Source organism: Callospermophilus lateralis, unplaced genomic scaffold, assembly GCF_048772815.1.
Source record: "Callospermophilus lateralis isolate mCalLat2 unplaced genomic scaffold, mCalLat2.hap1 Scaffold_83, whole genome shotgun sequence".
NCBI lineage: Eukaryota > Metazoa > Chordata > Mammalia > Rodentia > Sciuridae > Callospermophilus > Callospermophilus lateralis.
The window spans coordinates 1,565,763-1,588,822 of NW_027516368.1; the positions used below are offsets into that span (position 1 = coordinate 1,565,763).

At 32.4% G+C, this 23,060-nt stretch overlaps 1 non-coding gene across 1 annotated transcript; it reads right to left on the reverse strand.

Annotated features, from left to right (window-relative positions):
• Positions 1 to 22,238: 22,238 nt before the first annotated feature.
• Positions 22,239 to 22,344, reverse strand: LOC143641064 (U6 spliceosomal RNA). The gene has a single exon (XR_013155226.1). It is a non-coding gene; the product is annotated as a U6 spliceosomal RNA (small nuclear RNA).
• Positions 22,345 to 23,060: the final 716 nt, after the last annotated feature.

A 23,060-nucleotide genomic window follows, 5' to 3' on the forward strand; every position in this document is an offset into this window, starting at 1 on the left:
CTTTCCGCTAATTGTTGTTTGACCAGATCATGGGCTACTTGTATCTTTTCTTTAGTCAGGGGCCACTGAGGAACCCACACTGGTCTTTCTGATTTCCAAGTAATTTTTATTGTCTCAGTGGCTCTTTCTGAAAATCCAACCCAGTCTGTCTGTTCCTTGATCTATTTGAATTGATGTTGCTATATCTTGTCCTTGTTTTCCTAATCTTTTTTCTTTCCTAAAACCTTGTCTAGCCCTAGTAGTGGGCACATTAGGATTGATGTTATTTGTTAACGTCAAACCTAATTGATCTAGGACACCTCGTCCCCACAAATTTATAGGAAGATGATCCAATACATATGGTTGTATAGTTCCCTCACATCCTTCTTGATCCTTCCAATCTAATACCATTGCATTTCTATGGGGATTAGTAGCCATTCCTAGGCCTCGAAGCGTTTGAGTGGCTTGTTGTAATGGCCAATGTTTTGGCCATTCCTGATTAGATATGATGCTAAGGTCTGCACCTCTGTCCAGTAGCCCATTAAAGTCGTGTCCTTGAATATTTAGTTTTAACATTGGGCGAGAATCTAAATTTAAAGACAACATAGCCCAATCTACACCTGTGGAGCTTAATCCCCTGGAACCTCTTTTTTACACTATGACTAGGAAATTTATTATGTAGGCTGGGTATTATTAACAACTGTGCTATTCTATCTCCAGGTGAAATTACTGATATACCTCTTGGAGAATTAGCTATAATTTTTATTTCACCTACATAATCGGGATCAATTACCCCAGGACTTATCATAAGTCCTTTTAATGTAGATGAACTACGTCCCAATAATAAGCCTACTGTCCCTTGGGGAAGAGGTCCTTTTATTCCTGTGGGAATGATTTGAATTTCCATCTCTGGAGTTAGTACTGCTCTGGCAGAGGCACAGATGTCCAACCCTGTGCTCCCTTGGGTTTGTCTGATGAGGGATTTAATGGACAATGTGTCCTGGGCACTACTCTGATGGTGTTGCTGGGTTTCTCCATTGCCCCGTATATTTGTGGTTGTGGGCCCCGGAGCATTGGGCCCCCTTGTCCGTTTTTTGGCAATGGAGCCTGATGCCGTTCTCTATGATATCGTGGGTAAATATCTGGTCCTTGTCCATTTTTTGATAAGGGAGTACTCTCTATGGTAGTTTGAGAATGGCATTCATTAGCCCAATGTCTCCCTCTACGGCATCATGGGCAAATACCCGGTATTCTATTTCTTTGATACCTAGTTTTGTTAAACCCTCCTCCTATGGGGCAACTCCTTTTAAAATGTCCTGTTTGTTCACAATCATAGCATGTTTTTGGCCTGGCATCTAAAGCCTGTTGTACTGCAGCTGCCAAGATTTGCCCTTGTTCATTAATATCTCTACATAATTTAATATATGTGTTTAAATCTTCATGTCTCTATGGTCTAATAACCTCTCTGCAGCAACAATTTGCTTGGTCATAAGCCAGTTGTTTTATTAATGGCATTGCTTGTTCCGTATCCCCCAAAATTTTGGCAGCTGTTTGAATTAGCCTATCTACAAAGTCAGCGTAAGGTTCATTAGCTCTCTGTATTACCTTAGATAGCTGACCTTGTAAATCTCCATGTCCTTGTAAAGTCTTCCATGCCCTAACTGCGTTTGCAGCAATTTGTGCATATATAGCAGGATCATATTCAATTTGTTGCCGCTGACCCTCATAGCAACATTTCCCTAGCAACATTTCTAGATTTCTTTGAGGGTATCCAGCTGTTGAATTTCGCCTAGCTGTCTCTGCACAAAATTCCTCATTGGCAACCTTCCATAACAAATATTGTCCTCCATTTAGCACAGATTTACACATGCTAGCCCAATCTGCTGGCATCATGTCCAAGTTAGTAATGGACTCGACCATGCTTACCATGAAGGGAGCTTGGGGACCATAGGTTGTTACAGCCTCCTTTAATTGCTTCACTGTTTTAAAATCTAAAACACGGTGAATTCGCTGCCCTTCTACCTGTTCAAGTACAGGGCATGCTAATCTTTGAGGTCCTGTCTCAGGATCCCATTTATCAACTACGGGGTTTGAGGGCGACTCAGCTGTCTCTATCGGTGGGCCTTTTGGTTGAATTACACCCTCTTGTGATAAAACGGAGTTAGTAGCAGCCTCCTGTTGTGGCCTTTTTCCTAATAACCCCTTTTCCTTTAAATTTTCTTCCTCTGTCTGACTAGCTCGAGAGACCTTCTCTTTTGCTTGATCTAAAATGTCTTTCTCCATGTTCTGAACCTCTAACAATTTACTTAACATCTTTTCAGTTTGTTTTAACCTACTATAAAGATAACGCAACCCAATAAGATAACACAAAACAAAACCGAAACTGAATGAAACAAAAACGGAATAAAAAATCGTTGTATCAATTTTTTCTTCCTCAGGGCCGACAAACTTCAAGCCTCTAGTCAACCATTTTTTCCAGTTTGCCTGAGAAATTTCTAGGGATAGGCAGCTTGAAAGAAAAACAAAATAAATCAAAAGAAGAACACATTGTTTTTTGAAATGGTCACCCATTCTTTCGCCTTCCCTCAGGGGCGAGCAATTTCACTTACCCCCAAGCTTCAGGCATTCCCCGTACGGGCCACCAAATGCCGCAGTCTCTGGCTGGGCACAAATCACGAGCCTCCACACAGCTTGTAGATTCAAACAGCAATTCTTTATTCCCGATCTCACACTGGCAGTCTACAAACAAGTTCTGGGGGAATCCATGTTCTCTGCCCAAATCCACACTCTGCCCAAATACACTACTCCTGGACTTCTGTCTCCCAAATATACTGTCTGACCCTAAGAACTCAAGAGGAACTCAGCAGCAGGATATGCCCTATTCTAAAGGGGGAACACCCTAATCTCCTATTATTCTAAACCGCCCTATTCTAAAGGGGAAACACCCTAATCTCCTATTATGCTAAACCAGGGACACCCTAAACACGGATCCGCCCCGGTCCTTGAGCAAGGTCACCTTTCAAGAGTCCTTCCACTAGACAGTATGGGAGTAGCTGGCAAGGAAATTGTCATACCTACTTGGCTGATGGCTCCCAGCACTTATGTTTTATTAGAAGTGTGTTATTTAATCTCCAAATATTTTGATATCTTTAACTTGCTTTCTTTGATTTTTTAATTCTATTATAATCTAAAAGTATCTATTATTCACTTTCTATTCTTTTCAAGTTTTTTGAGGTTTGTCTTAGAATACAATATTTTCACTGAAAAATGTGTTTTTTGCTGTTGTGGATGAAGAAGTATTTTGTGTTAATTATATCCAAATGGTTCACATTACTGTTGAGTTCTTCTATATCCTAATTAATGTTCTGCCTGCTTGATATCTCCATTTCTGATAAAGGGTTTATTTAAGTCTTTGCCTATAAGAGTGAATTAATCTATTTCTCCCTGCTATTCTGTCATTTGATGCCTCACATCTTATGTTCTGTAGCAAGGTATGTACAGACTCAATATTGTTATCAATTATTGAAGAATAGAACACTTAATTTTTATGCAATTTTCTTAATTATCTGTGGTAATTTTCCATGTTATTAAGTCTGCTCAGTATGAAATTAATTTCACTTCTTTTGATTAGTGTTAATATATTTTATATTTCTCCATATGTCTATTTTTTAAAATGCATGTATTTACTGTAAGGTGAGTTTCCTGTAGAAAGCTTAATTTTGGGTCTTGTTTTTAATTGACTTTGAAAATTGCTTTTAATTGGTGTAGTTAGGGTATAAAGTCACTATAAATATAGATAGATTAGTATCAATTGTATTTGTTACTATTTTCTATTCATGTCTCTTGTTCTTTGTTCATATTTTTGTTTTCCATTCTTTCTGTTAATTGTGTTTTCAATTAAACATTCCACATGACTCAATTTTTCTCTTTTCTTTTTTGACAAGTCAATTATATCTCATCACTTACTTTTTTCAGAAATTATCCTAGAGTTTTCAATATGAATCTGCCACTACTCAAGTCTGCATTCAAATAATATTATACTACTTCACAGGTAAGGTAGTGTAAGCACCTTATTATAATAAATTATGCCTAATTTCTTCCTCCCCTCCTTTGTATCATTGTTATCATTCACTTGAATATACACAAGCATGTAAGAATGTATATATACAAGCATCTTAAATCAAATACATTGTTGCTATTATTATTTGGAACGAACTATTAACACTGGAGAAGAATAAACATTTTGATTTATCTTCAATTATTCCTTTAATAATTTTATTTATTTTCTTATGTACATTGAGGTTCCTGACTTACATAACTCTTTTTCTCTGAAAGATTTCTTTTAAAATTTAAGGCAGGTCTGTTGGCAACAAGTCTCTCCCTCCATTTTTAAAATAGTTTAGTCTGTAAACTCTTTATTTTAGCATTCACTTGTGAATGATAGCTTTGCAGGATATAGGGTCTGGATGGATGGCTAAATTATTTACTCCAGATTCATAATGCTTAAATATTTTTTGAGGAAAAGTCAGATATAACGTTTGTCTTTTGCTTTTCCACAGGGTAATGTCTTTTCCCACTTCCTCTGCTTCTTTCAAGATTTTTTTTTTACTTATCTTTGATTTTTCTGCTATGTGAATATGATAATGATATGCCTACATGTAGAGTTTTTTCACATTTATTATTTTCTATGTACTCTGAGATTTCTGGATGCATGTTTTGGTGTGTGATATTAATTCAGATACTTTTCAGTTTTTACTGCTTTGAATATTTCCTCTGTTCCTTTCTTTCTTCTTCTGCATTGCATTATGCATGTTATAGCTTTTGTATGTTCTATAACCAGTTCTTGGATATTCTGTTGTACTACATTATTTTTTCAGATTTTTTTTGGTCTTTTCTTTTGGAAATTCCCAATGCTACATTTTTCAGCTTACAGATTTTTTTTTTTTTTTGCCTCTGACATGTCTTCTATATTAATGAGTTCACCAAAGGTTGTCTTCTTTTCTGTAGACATGTCTTTGATTTTTAGAATTTACTTTTCTCACATGTGATCTACTTAATTCTATAATCACTATCATATTAATCATAGCTGTTTTCAATATTCAGTCTGATAATTCTAACACCCCTGCCATATTTCAGTCTGGATCTGATGCTGTAAAACATTTCAAAACATTTTTTTTCTTTTTTTTTTTTTCACTATTTAAAATGGCTTATAATATTTTCTTGCTATAGGGTCTTGATGTGCTGGGTATAAAGAGCTGTGGTAAATAGGAAGTAATGTTAGGTAAGGTGTGGGGTAATAGACACATGATGGAGTTGTAGCATAAGACTTAAGTAATTGAGTGAGTCTATATTTCTGGACCATGAGCTTCAAAAATGCCTCTCATTTTATTTTTGTCTCCCACTTTAGGTCAGATGCTTTGGAAAGAGATGGAGATAGCATTTCCCTTCCCACATTCAACAGGTTAGATTGGACTAACCCTGAGAAGTTCTCTTTCCACAGATATATTAGGCTAAACATAACCACAATAGTAGGTTCTAACAATCTAGTTTGTCTTCAGGGGAAGCCTTGTTAACAACAGTGTTCTGTAGCACATTTCAAAGAGATTAACCTTTACCCACCCACCCCATGCTAGAAAAATGAGAAATTTTTCACCTTTTCATGTGAGAATGCTTTATAATGCCAAGAAATAAAATGCACAAAATTTGGTGATCAATTGGGTCTCTTAACTCTCAGGTTCACCCACACTGTGCCTCCACAGTTTGTCAATTGCAGTTTTGGTTTTCTTACTGCACCACTGCATTCCCATGGAAGTGGCTGCCTGGGAGTTTTTGCTGCAATGAACTGTATTTCTCTGTGCCTTTTTCTCCAATTTTAGGACCAGCAGTTTGCCCTGTGTTCTCCCTGTTCTGAGAGAGCTAAAAAAAGTTGCTGATTTTTTCAGGTTGTTCAAATTTTAACTTGTTATTAGGACAGAGTGCTTTTATCAAAGTTTCTAATCTGCTGGATTGGAAACCAAAAGTCACATATAAGGATCTTTTATTAGTTCAGAAGCTACAAATTTAACAGAGCTCTAAAACAAGTTTTAATATATAGATAAGTTTGTATTGATACCCTTCCAATTCAGTGTACTTAGGAACCATGAAAATAATAAAATACATCTTTTTCATTTTCATTTAGACATTAAGGTAGGAGTAATATTCTATATTGCCAAGCCACTTGCATAAATTCATTCAAGTTTAAACCATAAGATTCACAGTGAAAGTTTTATATAGATTTATGAGTGAGTTTTTGATAAAATACAAATGCATACTTTGATACATTTGGTAGACTTCACTTTGGGGGCAAATATAAAATACATTTAAAACATTATTTTCAGCATATCACTATTATTTCTGCTCACTGATGTTTTGAACGATTTAGCTTACATGAATCAACATTTCAAGTTCACTGTTCCCTTTTAAATCTTATCTATGTGATTAATTACCACATCTTAAAGCCCAGTTACTTATATTTAATATTGATGCAATACTTTCATGTTTTAAAATATAGCTTTTGGGTCTAGCTTCTATAAGGAAGGATTAGTCAGTAAGAGATAAATGATATAACATCTAAATACTCTTTCTTGAAAATTGATCAATATTTGTCTAAAAATTTGATAATGATTAGTCCTGGAGTAATCCTTGAATCACACAAATACAGATGATTTATCCTAGATACCAAAATCACCATTTTTAAAATTATTTTTCTTTTAATGATTTAACATCTATTCAAGTTTCATTTCTATTAGAAAACCTTTGTAATTACTGCTGCTCTTATGAATTTCAATACTAAACATACAAGAAGTAATCTTTGGATGAAAAATTTTTGATTTACTGGATTTTACTCTCTCCTGTGACACAGGAAATAAAGGAACCACAGTAAAATATGTTCTGTTTAAATACTAATCTGATATTCTCAGTGGCAAATCAACAGTGGTCATGTTAAAGGAGAGTTCTATAAGATATGTAGGTTTTCTGTTTCCAAAAATCTTGCCCCAGTATAGAATATTTCTATCAAGAGTTAAAGAAGGCATTTGTGGTAGGAATAATACCATTCAAAATACCCAGAAACTGAATGTATAACCTTATATAGCAAAAGGAATTCTGCAGATGTGATTAAATTAAGGATCTTGCAAAGTGGAGATTATCCTTAATTATAAAGTCAACTCAATACAATCATTAGAGTAATTTTAAGGAAGAAAGAAAGGTGGGAATTAGTCTAAAAAGGAAGTGGTATGACAGAAACATAGGTCAGAGAGTCAGAGGGAGGTGAAGATTATAAGGAACTGCACTGGAAATTAAAAGGGGCTGTGAGCCAAGGAACATAGTAGTCTCTAGAAACCAGAAAATAAAAGAAAAAAAATTACCTTCAACATCTAGAGTTCTGTACCTTAATATTTTGACATTATCCCAGTGAAACTGATTTTTATATTTCTGACCTCAAAAATTGTTAAATAATGTATGTGTTTTTTAAGCCACTGCTCCAGTAAGGGAGGGATTTGCTAGAAAAGTAATAAAACTACTATAATATGGAATATAATTTTTCCCAATCATACATTGTTGTTCCATGTAATAAGTCATAAAATGAAAATCACCAAATATAAAAGAAATCACAACAAAATGCATAATTTTCTTAAAAAATCAATAATGAAGGCATAAATAATTATGTGCTTTGGAAATCAAAATTACATTGCTAATGAATTAATGAGTTAAAGGGGAAATTAAAACTAAAATACAAAATTCATTAAAACAGAATAAAATTAAAATGCATATGAATTAAAAATACGATTAAGTTGTGAAAGTAGAATTCAGGAAAAATTACATAATTTTGTCATATATTAAAAAAATCAGAAAACCTGAAAAATGTTGGGGAAAGTATTCAAATTAAGAACTTAAGGAACATCAAAGTTAAAAAGTAAAATTAAGGAAATACATACTACCAATATATAAAAAAAATGAAGTCTACAAGAAAAAAGCAATAAAGAGATTTCATTTCATGGTCAGCAAGAAGCCTTGTGAAAACAGTTGGCACATAGTTATAAAGATGGTTAGAAGGAAGAATTAAAATGTATATAATTTTTCCCACTTGATATTAATTTTTCTTAAATTATTGTTTCTCAAACACCAATGATTTTTATTTTCCATTTTCCAGTTCGTGTTTCCAGTTGTTCCTAGTTTAATGAATTTTAGCTCAGTGTTATAGAGACATGGTGGACCAAATATAGGTATACATGTATCTTGATGAAAGGAGAGGGATCACATCTGTATCCTCTCCGAGCAACTTCTTCCAAAGAAATATTGGTTCGAGAGCTTTAAAGATAAACATCAAAAAATGGCAAAGGATTTAAAAATCAGCATACTACAGTGATGCAGCCACATCAATGATTATAGCAACTTAATTCACAAAAGATAAACTATAGAACCAACTTAGGTGTCCTTCAACAGATGAACAGATAAAGAAAATGTGGCATATATACACAATGAAATATTACTCAGCCTTAAAGAAGAATGAATTATGGCATTTGCCCTTAAGTGGATGGAGCTGGAGAACATCACCCTGAGCAAAATAAACCCATCCCCCAAAACAAAAGTCCAAGTATTTTCTTTGAAATGCAGATGCTAACTCACAATAAGGGGGTGGGGACAGGAAAGAACAGAGTTACTTTAGTTAGAGGAGTGAAAGGAGAAGAGAGGGTGAGGGGTAGGAAGTATTGTAGAATGAATCAGACATTACTACTCTATGTACATATGTGAATACATGACTGGTGTGATTCTACATCATGCACAACCAGAGAATGGGAAGTTATACTCCTTTTATGTATGATGTGTCACAGTGCATTCTATTCTCATGTAAAACTAATTAGAACAAATTTTTTAAAAATACTTCAAATGGATCCAATAAATTATTAAATGTTTTAAAAAATGTCCTTGTGTTGGCTAATTTTGTGTGTCAATTTGTCAGGCTTCAGGGATGCCCAGATACTTGTAAACATTACTTCTGAGAGTGCTTCCAGAAGAGATTAGCATTTGAGTTCACAAACTGAATATGCATATCACCCTCTCCAATGTGAGTGGGCTGGTTATCCAAAATGTTGAAGATATGATGCAACAAAAGGAAGATAAAGAGTGAATTATTGAGCTGAGATATCAGCTCAACCTTCACCAGTTCTCAGGCCTTCACAATCAGACCAGAACTTCCAGCATCAAATCCTGACCTTAACACCCAGGCCTTGGACCTTCAACTGAATTACAAGATATACTTTCTTGTTTTTCCAAGACCCTTGGCAGGTCAAAAGACTTCTCAGTTTGTACAAACTGGTTAGCCTCTTCCTAAATTATTTGTACAAATGTATGTGTTCTGTTCTTTGGAAAACCCTGACTAACACAGTCAGGAGCAAATCAATCTCATTTCTCAGTTTAGGTTATTCAATACCTGTTTGAGGGTGTGTATAATGGTCAGCCAAGCCTCTTAATTAAAAAGCATTTTGGATTTTTGTGGTCCTTGAACATTAATTTGATATTGAATACTCTCTGGAATTAAAATAAAAAAGGAATAAAGCAGAAATAAGAAGGAAGGAAGGAAGGAAAGATGGAAGGAAGGAAGAAAGGACAATAAAGGAAATCTAATTCCAATATGTACGTCAATATAGAAAATAGGGAGAAAAGTACACATAAACACTATTAGAGGTGAAAAATATGTGAAGTAACCAGAAAAAAATATGTAACAAACCCTGTATTCAGAAAAAGGTCAAGTTGCTAGGTATGTTTATTTTAGAACAACAACAACAACAAAAAAGAAACTTACGTATTATAAGATTTTCTATAGTATTTAATATACAATAAAATATTTTGGAGATTGAAATAAGGAAAACAAAAAAATAGAAACTCAACTTCTTTATATCATCACATTAAGATTTTTCCTCCAAGATGGAAAGCATATACATATCATGTAATATATTTTTATATGGTGGACAAATATTTGCCATATAAAATTATATTTACACACATATATGTATATATTCATATTTATATATACTACACAAACATAGACACACATTACTTCATGAGTTATTTTTTTCTTCTTTTTAATACTAGGGATTGAATCCTTGGGTGCTTAACCACTGAGTCTCATCTCCAGCCCTTTACATTTTTTATATTGAGACAGGATCTCATTAAGTTGCTTAGGGTCTCATTAAATTGCTGAGGCTGGCATTGAACATGCAATTCTCCCACTTAAGACTCCAGAATTACTAGGATTACAGGCATGTACTACTGTGCTCTGATTTTCATGAGTTCTTAAATGCTAGTTTTGGATGTAGTTTATGAAGATAGTTCACTGGTTATCCATAAAGAAAACCAAAAAGGCAAATATTTATTTTAAAACACCACATTTAAATAATTGGTTATATATACCAAAATAATATGAAATTTCATCCCTGAATTTACCAAGGCATAAAACTATAGGTATTATAGAATCCCCTTTTTACTTCCTAAAATAATGTCATTAAATCATATAAGATGTAATAGATAAATAATCAGAGCAAATTTCTAAATGCGGATACTTATTTTCTGTAAAACTCTCTAACCACTTTCAGGTTGTGTATGTCATTGAAATTTTATAAAATAGAGAATTTAATATACTTCCATTTGTTATTTTTAGATATAAATGATTGTAGGGTGTATTTTGACATATTATACATACATGGAGTGCAACCCATTACAATTCTGATCCCACATTCTTGTTGTTGAACATAATGTGGAGTTACACTGTTCATGTATTCATGTATGAGCATAGGAAAGTCAAATCATTTTACTGTCTTTTCCATTCCTATACACTTCATTTCCCTTTGTCTAATCCAATGAACTTCTATTCTATATCCACTCCCACACCTTGTTGTGTGTTACAATCCACATATCAGAACATATTTGTCCTTTGGCTTTTTGGAGGACTGGCTTATTACATTTAGCATGATATTCTCCAGTTCCATTCCTTTACTGGCAAATGCCATAATTTCATTATTCTTTAAGGTTGAATAATATTTTATTGTGTGTATATACCACATTTTATGTGTTCATTCATCTGTTGAAGCACATCTAGGCTAGTTCCATAGCTTGGCAATTGTGAATTGAGCTTCTATAAATATTGATGTGGCTGCATCAATGTTCATTCTATAAAATGTTGCTATACTTAAAATTGTAATTATGTATGTACTTCATATACAATGGCGTGTTTTTATTTTGAATTTTTGGATAATGTCATTTATCTTATTTTACCAAAAAATTAATTTAAGCAATTTTTAAAATAAAAATACAAGGTATATATATATTTATGAGAAATTTATTTACTTCTTTTAGGTTGCATAAAATGTAATCAGTACAGAGCTGTGTCTTAATACATAATTTCCTGCATTTTAAAAGTTGAAGCAGCCCTTAAGTCTGAGGAAAGTTTATACATATTTATTCTTTACAGTTCCACTTCTTTCTAAAAAAACCCAGTGAAAGCTGTACTTTACACAAGTTATTGCTTACTCATCTTGAGATAAATAAATTTGTTAATAAAATAAATCCATACGTGCATCATGATTTTTAAATGCTGGAAATCAAAACTACTTTTAAAATGACTATTAAACAAAAACTAATCATTATCTTTATGAAGTATTACTCAAAAATAAATTATCATACAAATCTCAATGAATACATCTGACACAGTATTTACAATTTCATCCCATTGGAAAGACCTATGCAATTTGATTATATGACAATGTTAGGAAAACAGCATAGGACTTTTACCTAAAAGAAGAGAGAGAAAAAGAGAGAGAGGGAGAGAGAGAGAGAGAGAGAGAGAGAGAGAGAGAGAGAGATACAGAGACAAAGAAGATTATTTTCTACCTCAGCCATTTCCAAAAATTTTTCTGAGCCTGATTACAAAAATCCAATTTTTTACACTCTTAGAAAATGATAAAAAGTCATTTTTTAAACTTCACTTACAAAAGTAAACAAAAGTTAAGTTTGCAGCTTCTATTATTCACATTTAGTAGTTTAACTTTCTCTAAAAGAAATTACTCAAGATACAATTGCACAATCTCCATGAATTTTTTCAGCTGTCTGCCCTTCAACAGACAGTTGACTAGCAGCTTTAAACTGACTGGGGATTTGTCACCCACCCATAGACACCATTCATTTTAAATAAGAGTAGTATCTCTTTGGTCTGAATTGTGCTGCTGCTTCCACAGAGATGGCATTTCCCCACATATTAGATAGATTGCTCAAGTTGTATCAAAGAGAAGCTATTCATCTGTGACAAGCCAAGATCCATAATAGAGTTAAGGCTCACACTACCTGCCTGCAATTCAATAAGAAAGGTTGGGTTTATCCTTCATGGATGAGAACAAAGAAAGTAACTGACCCATGAAATGAGAAACGTAGCTGAATAACTTCTGGATGTGAAGAGATAAAAGTTGTTGACTGAGTATTACATAACTTGGAAGCACCTAACAGTATGGTTCAGTGAAGGCAGTGGGATATCCAAAATGCAGAAATTTGTCAGAAAAACAAGTTGTATAATTTTATTTAAAGTTAATATACTTAAATGAAAAGGGCCATCACTAAACTTTATATAAAAATAAATTCATCCTTCACAAATTTGTTCCAGTTTTTACATGCAAATGAGCCTATCTATGTCTAACATCTATCTTAACCAGAGTGACTTACATGTACTTGCTTTCCATGATGAATATATATGCAATCATCCCTAAGTGTTTATTTGTATATTTAACCATTGTCCTGAATAATACGAATAATATAAATAAAACTAGTTATGTCAACCAGTGATGTATTCAAAGTATCTAGGAATTACTCTACTGTTACACCTAAAAGTCTGCTGAGCCAGGGTGTGGTAACATACAGCTGTGATACCACACAGCTGAGAAAGGAGGATTGCAAGTTCAAGGTTAGCCTCAGCAACATAGGAAGAACCTAAACAATTTAGTAAGATCCTATTACAAAATTTAAGAAAAGAATGGGGCTGGGAATGTAGCTCAGTGGTAAAGCACTCCTGGGTTCAATCCCCAGTTCCACCTCCCCAAAAAGAAAGAAAAAAAAATGATTACTTAGAAAAACTTTATACATTACATATAATGTTATTCTACAGTTGAGGAATCGGGAACAATTTGAAAACATTATCCAAGTCATTAAGTCAGTAACTTACAGAGAAGTTTTCAAACCTCGGGAGACTAAATACACAGTACATGATTTTAACACTCAGGTATACCTACTTTAGTTTATAATTGCTAAAGATTGATTGTTTGGCCAGACTATAGTCAGGTTTCTAAACTTTCTTCTAGGACCATCTGTATATTTTCTTAAAATTCAAATTCAGCCAAAGAATTCTTTTAAGTCATTTCAACCAGAAACACTCATTCCTCGATATCTTAATAATCCACAAATTCTGATCAGATGCCTCATCCTCCACCATCCCTGTCTGGTGATCACCTGGTCAGTTTTCAGCAAAAATCTTTTCAGGTTGGGTTATTCTTATCCCTGCCTTTTTCTCTTAATAATTTTCTATCTACTGATCTCCATAACACTTCTTGCCTTTAAGTTCCTACTGTCTTGTGCCCTATTAAAATTTGAGCCTAATCTCTCTCCTCTAGTGCAAGACCCCACAATTTGTCAACATGACCATCAATTCTTGACTCAAAAATTATATATACATATACATACACACACACACATACACATACATAGATATAATTTAATTTATATCCAAATAGAAATTTTAATCTATAAGATACTCCTAGGAAAATATACAGCCTAGTTCTGATTAAGCATGATTTAATTGTGTCCCTACAGAAGTCCATGTCCCAAGGATGGTAATATTGGAAGGTGCAAAACACTTCAAAGCTCTTTGGGAGGTCCTTGATTCATTGGAGGCATGCATTCATGGAGAGTACTGTGTCCTGGGGTAGGTTCCATGACAATGCCTTGCTTTAAGTTCCTAAGTCTGACCCCATGCCCCTGTCTCTGCTCAGTGTTCCAAATATCTCTTTATGCATTCCTGCCATTGCTATTTCCATGAGGTGTTCCAATCACAGGGCAGTCCATGCCACAGAGCTAGTGTTATTTCATTTGAATTTTGAACCTCCAGAACTGTGATCTAAATAAATCTCTTTTCTTCATAAGTGGAACTTGTTTAGTATTTTGTTATCGTAATACAAGCTAACCTAGCACAAACAAATTCTCAGTAATTTTTAATCCAAAACAAAACAAAATAGACTGAATGATTAGATAACTAATTCTAAAAAGTGAAGATTGATTCAATTTCAATACATTTTCTGTTTGTGGATTTATTAATCTATGAAATAATTCATTCAATTTCTGCATAGGCCCAATAGTTAGTGTACCATTTATTTATTTTGAAATAGATTTTTCTCTTGCAATTTACATTAGTGAACATAGTTCAGTCATCTATTTTTTATGTTAGGCTTTCGTAAAATTTGAAATATAATCTTAAGTTTTCATATTTCATGTGACTATGTACCAGTGCCTTGTTTCACTCATATGATTGTATAAAGAACAGTTCTATGAACATATTTAATGTGTCTTTTCCTGAATATATGGATATGTTATATTAGATATTTCTCTTGATATACACATAGGAATTAAATTAGTGATACAAAAGTATTTATGTGTGTAATAGTAGATATTAAAAATTCTACTTTTATTATATACTCATTTATATACTTAACATTCTTTGAAGTAATTAGTACTACCATCTGCCTTTATTTCATCATTGACACTCTGAGTTGTGGATTAGGATAGGTATCACATTGAAGGTTTAATTTGCTTTTCATCTTGAGAATAATAAGAAACTTCTCATATTTCTATTAACTGTTTTGGAATCCTCTTCTATAAAGCATTGTTTTAATTTTATTTTAATCAATTTCATAAGGTTTTCCTTCTTTTTTGTACCTGATTTGAAAAAGATCTTTGGATACATTATATATGTATACTTTATCAAATATATAGATGGTGATTATCTCTCCTCTATTAGTGGTTTCTTTCTTCAAAAGAAGATCTCAATCTGAATATAGTCTAGTAATCATTTTATCCTTTAGAAATAACATTTGTGTACTATTATTATATTTCTCTACTATAATTTGTTGAAGGCAATATGCACAGATCAAGGTATATATAAAATTTGATTGCACTTTATGACTAAAGCAGAAAAATAATTTCATAGTGATATCCAGTTTGCCTAAAAATAGTCATTCATTCTAGAACTCTTTACCATTATTAATCTCCAAGTTTTAGCTAAATACAGAGATAAAATTTTAAAAAGTTTGAGAACATGTACCTACATATATATGTATATGTGTGTGTGTTTGTGTGTGTGTGTGTGTATATATATATATATATATATATATATATATATATATATATATATATAGAGAGAGAGAGAGAGAGAGAGAGAGAGAAGAGAGAGAGAGAGAATTATACAAGCATGGAATGTAATTTGCTCCAATTCATTCCCCAGTATTTCTTCTTTCTTTCCCCTCTTTTACTAGAAGAAAGATCATTTAATCTTAATTACCTCCCAAAGGTCCTGCTTGCAAGTACTATAGCCAGATTGTTCTGTGTTCTTAATATCTCACAGTGAGCTCAGAGTAGGGATAAAATTTCAACATGAGTTTTAGTGAGGTCATTCCGCCACAGCAATCTCATGTTCAGTTATCTTTTCCAGTTTCTTTCTCTTTTCAGGACATTTTTATGACATCAATAAAATTATAATTAAGGCATTTTTGAATTTCAACATTTTAACTTAGTATACCCACACATATGAACACACTCAATACTGTGTGTGTGTGTGTGTGTGGACAACATCAATACTGATGTGCTTACTTCTGAAGGGAATGTCCACTATTTCTAGAAAGCCATTAGAAGCATGTTAGGTCCCCCCACCCCCCAAAAAATACTTAAATCTTCTGATGTAATGGCATTTGTTTCAAGAGTTTTACACAGTATGGCAAGATTCATCTTTCTAACAATCCATGAAATAGAAATTATTTCACTCCCATTTTATAGAAAAGAAAACAGATAAAGAGAGATAGAGCTGTTAATCCAAGTTCTCAAACAGCTGATAGAGAGTGCCAGAAGCCGTACCCTTAAAACTGGCTTCACAGAATAAATATAACTTCCATGTTCACAGTTTTATGCATTTTATGCTATATATCCACTTCAAGAAAAACTTCAAACATTAAGTATTATTATGAATATCAATTAATACGTTATGTTTATGATACAATATTTACTGGTATCTCTAATTTAAGCATAGACAGAAAAAAAATCATGAAAATACATTAACTACAGCTGCTGCTGGGTGACAGAATTATAGTTGATTTTATTCTTTATACATTTGTGCACTTCCTGTGTCTTCTTCAATAATAAGCATATATTATTTTATAAGAAGGAAAACAGAGATAAAAATGCTTTTATCCTTTGCTTTACGGCTTAGCTCAGTCTTACTAAAATATTAATTATCCTCTATGGCTGTGTAGAGGAAGGCAACAACCAATATAACTTTCTATTAATTGCATTAAGTGTTTTTGTAACACCAAGAACAAAAGGCCTCATGTAAATAAGCTCTTAATAAGTGTTAGTGAAAAGAAGAATTTTGCTGTAATAGATAATTCTGGCCAGTTGAACATCCAGTGTCACTTTTCAAGGTGATCTGCATTACACAAGCCAAACTTGCCTGGTAGATGGAAACATTATAAAGATAGTGATATCCTGTTTATAAATGAATCTCATCAATCAATTAAAGAGTGTTCTGAAGTTATTTTTTGATGAATGATAATCATTTGTTTTTTAAGAAACAAATACAGCATTTGGCTTTCACAGTTTGCTTTACTGATTATCTTATTATTATTTTGCATGCAGAAACAAAATTTGCATGTACTTTATAATTTTTGTAAATTTTCCAGATTCTTATAAATATTCTGTAAATTATTGTGAGCTAATACTATGCTGTATGACTTCATGAATAAAACATTCTGCAGGGTAACTTAAAAGGATTAATTGTGGTGGAATTTGAGTTGGCTTGTTCAAAATTAGATGCATAACGCTCATCAAATTCCAGTCAGTAGCTTTGCTCAGCATGTGTGTATTAATAATAATCTAAGGACAGTTTAATCCTTTCTTGGGAAACATTCCACTACAACCTTAATCAAAAAATGCATACTGTATGCATTAGTAAATCTATTTTAATTTTTATGAAAATTTAAGTATTTTAAATATTGTGTTAAATTATATAGATAATTATAAGAAATAGAAATTATGGCTTTCCAATTACAACTATGGAAATTTTCAAAATGATCATGAAATTGAAAATTCAACTGAGACTATTATTAGACCTATATAGTAAATAATAACTAATGCATTCTGTGTAAGTTCCCTTAAAAGATAGACAATTGTAGAATGTATTTGACATTCTTAAAGTGTCTTTCTTGAGTCAATAAAATATATTATACATTGGGCTTACATTTTTGCCTTTATGTTTTATTCTATGTCATCCTAGAAACTTACCAATGTACCTGATATATCAGTATTGTTTGTGCACATGTGCATTCATAAGAAGACAGATATTGGTGAGTCAGAAAGACCACAGAGGACATTTTTCAGGTTGTCTCAGAAAGCAAAGTTTGAAATTTGAAAAAATTAAGAAGCTGCTTAACAATGGTGTGTGAAAATGCTGATTTTGTCTGGACTCACTTTTATTTGATGTTGGTGGCCAGGCAGGTCTCAAATGGTCCCAAAAATACTTGAAAACACTCAGTTTAAATAACTCTATATATTCAGGCATCTCCTAGAAAGGAACAAAAGTAAGAACTTTGTTATTTTTCTTTTCTTTTCTTTCTTTCTTTTTTTCATTTCCTACAACTAATTTATAGTTTAAGTTAAAAAAGTATCAAGTATTTACTTTGTCAGGCAGAATCTTAGGTATTGAAGGTAAGCCTGTCACAAAATATATATTAGTCTCTTACATCACTACTATACTTGGGAATTATATTTTTTTTTCAAAATCATAGCTCAGATTCATATTTGCTTAATTTCCTATAAAATAATTTCTAGTGTTTATATGTAAGGATTCCTTCAGACACTATAGGACAGTGTTCCTCTGGTGAGCAAACTCCTGGTGGGTAACAGTTGCCATGTTTCATACACTTGTAATATTTTGCAATTTCTCCCCAAAACTAGTAAGATTACTAATACATGTGCAAAGCCTAGCTGCTGTGGCAATGCACTGCATGAGGAAGCTCTGGGCTAGAGTCTTAACAGTCTCAATTTTGATCTCAGGTCCTCAGTTCCTGGGAATAAAGGAAGTCTCCAGTTAGAAAACCACAGTGTTTCACCAAGCTCTGCTGAGCCTGAACCTGTCCACATGACAGCAACTTCAAACACGGTCTTTTTTGAGAGCTCCACAAAGCTCCTCACATTTCACATTCCAACTATAGTATGTGACTGATAAAGAAGCTGCATAATGTTGCTAACTCTGTAACCTGACTAATGACACAGTGAACAATAAGGTACTGCTGATGCCACGAACCTAATGTAACCTATTGATATAAATAAGGCTGACAGCTTGAACAAGGGCTTTTCTGCCTTTCTATCATTCTGCCATTCTGCTCTTCTGCCACTTGCCTCTGCACCTTGCTTCTGTCCCCATTTGATTTTCTTACATTTATAACTTCATAAAAACTTTGCTTTTACTGAAACAGTTTAAATGCCTACAAAAAAACCTTGAAAGACATATGTCCACATGTTAAGTATAATATTACTAAATTGAAAAATAATATATTTATTAATATTTTATTAAAAACTTTAAACTTTGTTTGGATTTGCATTTTATCAAATGACTTTTAACAGTAACAAAGCTAGTGAATTTTTGAATTTATTTTATCAGGTAATGAATACTAACTTATGCTTTCATTCTTTGCCCTAAACCCTTTTGAGTCCACTGATTTGTTCAACACATTCACCTACTAAATATTTATTAAAGGCCTATTTTCTCCTTGTTTTTGTTTACCTCATGTTTTAGCCTTAAAATTCAGGGATTTTTTTAAAGAAGAAAATCCTTTCAAAATATTATAAATTTAAAGGATGAATTAGTTACCTATTCCTGTGTGACAAATCATTCTAAATATTAGAAATTTAAAATAATGCCTAAAGATTTCTTGTCAGCTAGTAGATCAGATGCATTCTTTTCTCCTTCTAGCTCAGTTCTTCTTGAGGTTGTCAGATAACTTTGGATCAGGGATGTGGTTCTACTGATTTTGTCTGGGCTCACATTTATTTGGTATTGGTGGCTAGGCAGGTCTCAAATGGTTCCAGTTGGAACTGCTGAATTCTTCACATGAAGTGAGATAGCAAATTTCCCATTTTATCTGTACAGGTGTGAGGGAAAAAAAATACCATATATATATATAATTATAACAAACTTGTCTGAAACTCCAATTAAAAAAATACTATATATATATATATGTACACACACACACACACACACACACATAGTCTGTTATGCGCCTACTGACAATTCTGAAATCGTTCAAATTAAAATGTTGCTGTTAAGAAACAAACTAACAAAACAACAACAACAATAACAACAATAAAAAAACATGAAATATTTGACTTTGATCCTGTGACATTCAGTGGGTAGAAGTGGAAAAAAAAAACGGAGCATATAACTTAAATGAAGGCTATGAAGAAATAAAGAAAATGTTTCTAGAGGAAGGTAAATTGACAATTGTTGTTGTCTAGTAGCAAAACAATTCAGAATACTAACACTAGGAAAATTGAGAAACAGAAACTTTTATAGAATGAGCATTTAAGTTTGACTAAAAGGATCTTCAGGTAAAATAGGGAAAATATCAGCTAATTGCTTCCTGCTGTTTCTGATAACTATCAGAAAGAGTGGAGTCTGAAGACAGTGGCCAATTTGTACCAATAATGAACAAACAAGCAAACAAACAACAACAATAAAAAAAACAGGTCTTGTTAGGTTACAAAGTAGCTTCTCATTTGCAATTTCCCAGTCCCTCCTCAAGCGAAGAAAAAAATTCTTCACATTTAATTAGAGAAGCACTTAACAACAAATCTTTGGGGATATTGTAATAGAATCTCAATTAGTAAATTTTAAATAAATTAAAATCCTAGATCCTAGACTTCAGTTTTTTTTAAGTACAAAAGATTAAAGTTGGAAGAAGTCTGGATGAGAAATTTTTCAAAGTCTCTTTAAGATATATAAGACACAATTCTAGCTAGTGACTGCAGTGTCATCCTGATTATTCATTTTGGTTTTTTTCTCTCCTAAAGCTTCATTCATTCACTCATCGACTCTTTCAATAGACATTTATTAGGATATTCCGGTATAAAGTGGCCAGGGAAGAAAAACATGAAAAATTCAAAAGATTGCTATTATGCCTGCATTCTGAAAAATGGAGACAATCATACTATAAATGCTGAGACAGAAAATTGCATGTCTAGCTGTGCTTATAAGTGTCAGGGTAGAGCTAAATCACACATTTAAAAATGATACTGGTGAATATTCTGAAGAAGACTATGGCAAGTTAAAATACGGCATGAATTTTACCATAAAAGTCTCTTTAGCTTTGTTCATAACCTATAAACATATAAGGTGACTTTGCTATTAATATGTTTTAAATTAAAATGTGTCCCTTTTAGGTACAAAAGAAGTAATTTTACCTTGGAAATAAATCATTTTCTCACATAAGAAATAACCTGTACATTCAATTTTACAATATGTAGAATAAGTAGTAAGATGCAGAAAGAAGAAAGCAGAGAACAATAACAATAATGCTAATATTTATTTTATTAGTAATATGCTAACTGTAGTTCTTATTATGCTTATATATATATAAAAGTGATGATCCTCTAACTTATGTATTAGTTAGTTACTACTCTTTCCATTTTATAGATTAGGCATTGAAATTTGAGAATTCTTCCAGATGATATTCAACTATAATTTCTACTTTTTGTCGTGTGTACAATGAAAACTTATTAAAGTAGTGTTTCCGAAGACAGCATAGAGACATTTGCATTCATGCACAATTGAAAAATAAGAAAAAAATCAGTGAGAATGATTCTTCAAAGTCAAAGAAAGCACTTGTGAAAAAGTGTTTTGTTAAAACAGATTCCACAGAATTTTCTTTTAAATTTTGAGGGTTTGTTTGTTTTTTTGTACAGAAGTGTGATCATGTGGGCATTTAGTGAGTATCCCTAGTTAAATACTTGTATAGAATAGGTCCATAATCGGACGGCTCCCCAAATGTTGAAGCATAGAGGGAAAAGTGTGAAGAAGGGAATTGTTTTGTTTTGGAGGTGCTACAATCAAAGAACTTTGAAATCACCAGGCAATGATGAGTGAGAAAACCTAAAAGCAGAGACATAGTCCTACCCCTTGGAACCATTTTGGCTCTTGGTACATTTCACAGTCCAGAAGAAGTAAATGAGAGGCCAAAATAATAAGGGAACAAAAGTGGAAGCTCAGGAGCTGCAGGGTATGGAAATCTAAAAGAACCACCTACTCAATGATCCATGGCTGTAATGTCTATACTTTGGAACATATCATAGGAAAGAATTAAAACATATCTCACGTGGTTCTGAATCATAGAAATGATATTACATTATGAATCTAGATTAATATGATTTATATTTTTAGTGATTTAAAAACACCTGAGAGAATTAAATTGTTCACTGAAGAAAGATATAAAGAATCTACAGTTTTTTGTTTTTTTTTCTAAAAACAACTCTAAACCATAATGCCTAGCATCCAGTAAAAGATTATGAGAACAATAATATCACAGGAAAACATGAATAGGAAGCAATATACAATAGAAAATAATTAATAATTTTAGCTATTAAAATTATCAGACCTACTACAAAGTATGAAGTATAAGTCAATCTACAAAATTTTAGCGAAAAAATGGAAACCATAAAAAATTTGGCATTAAAAATATTTTTAGTTGTTATAGAAATTTTATTTTATTTATTTTTTTCATATGTGGTACTGAGAATCAAATCCTTTACCTCACAAAAGGACTCTACTACTGAGCCACAGCAACAGCCCTGACATGATTTTTAAAAATGAAAACAAGTAGAAAGAAAATATCTGTAAAAAAAATAATAATAACTGAGAATTTAAGGAAAATCTAGTAATCTTCACAAAATTTTATAACACCTTTGTGCAGAGCCATGCTAACCTTTTCTGTATCATTCCCATTTTAATACAAGTGAATTCAGAGAAAGTACAAAAGAACAATCACAACACTAATAGAAAACCAAAAATCAAAGTAAGATTGATTTTACAGAAACAAGTGTCACTGAATGCTCATTTTTCAACAGCAATAATGAAAGTAGCACAGAAATTCAGTATCTCCATTTTTGAATTAAGAGTCAATTTAGGATTTTTAGGACTAATAAATATTATTATAGAAATAACTATGAATGACATTTTCTGACTTACAGTGCAAAGTCTTTAATAAAAATTTCAATTTTATTTGTATGTATGAATGTTTTTAGATTTTTTTTTAATTTGTGATTTTCAACTAATTGGTACATTTCATTTAAGTTTTCAAGTTTTGGGAGAAATTTATTATATTATCCCTTAATCTTTTTTAATTGACTTTAATATCTATACTGAATTTTCTATTTTATTCATGATAATGATAATTTATGTTCTCTCTTTTTCTCAGTCAGTTCTGGAAAGTTTTGTCATTATAGTAATAATTCTACACTTGAAATTTTGCATTAGTGATATTCTCTATTGAAGATGTTTTCTATTTCAATGCTATATCATTTTTTAAAAAAATATTGCTGTTATTCTTTTCTCTCTTTTCTTATATTTTGGGTTTAAATTTCTGTTCTTTTGCCTAATACTTTAGTTAGAAGCTTAGATCATTGATTTTTTTAAATTTCATTTTTTTCTAATGTATGTATTCAATGCAGCAAATTTCATTCCACTGTTA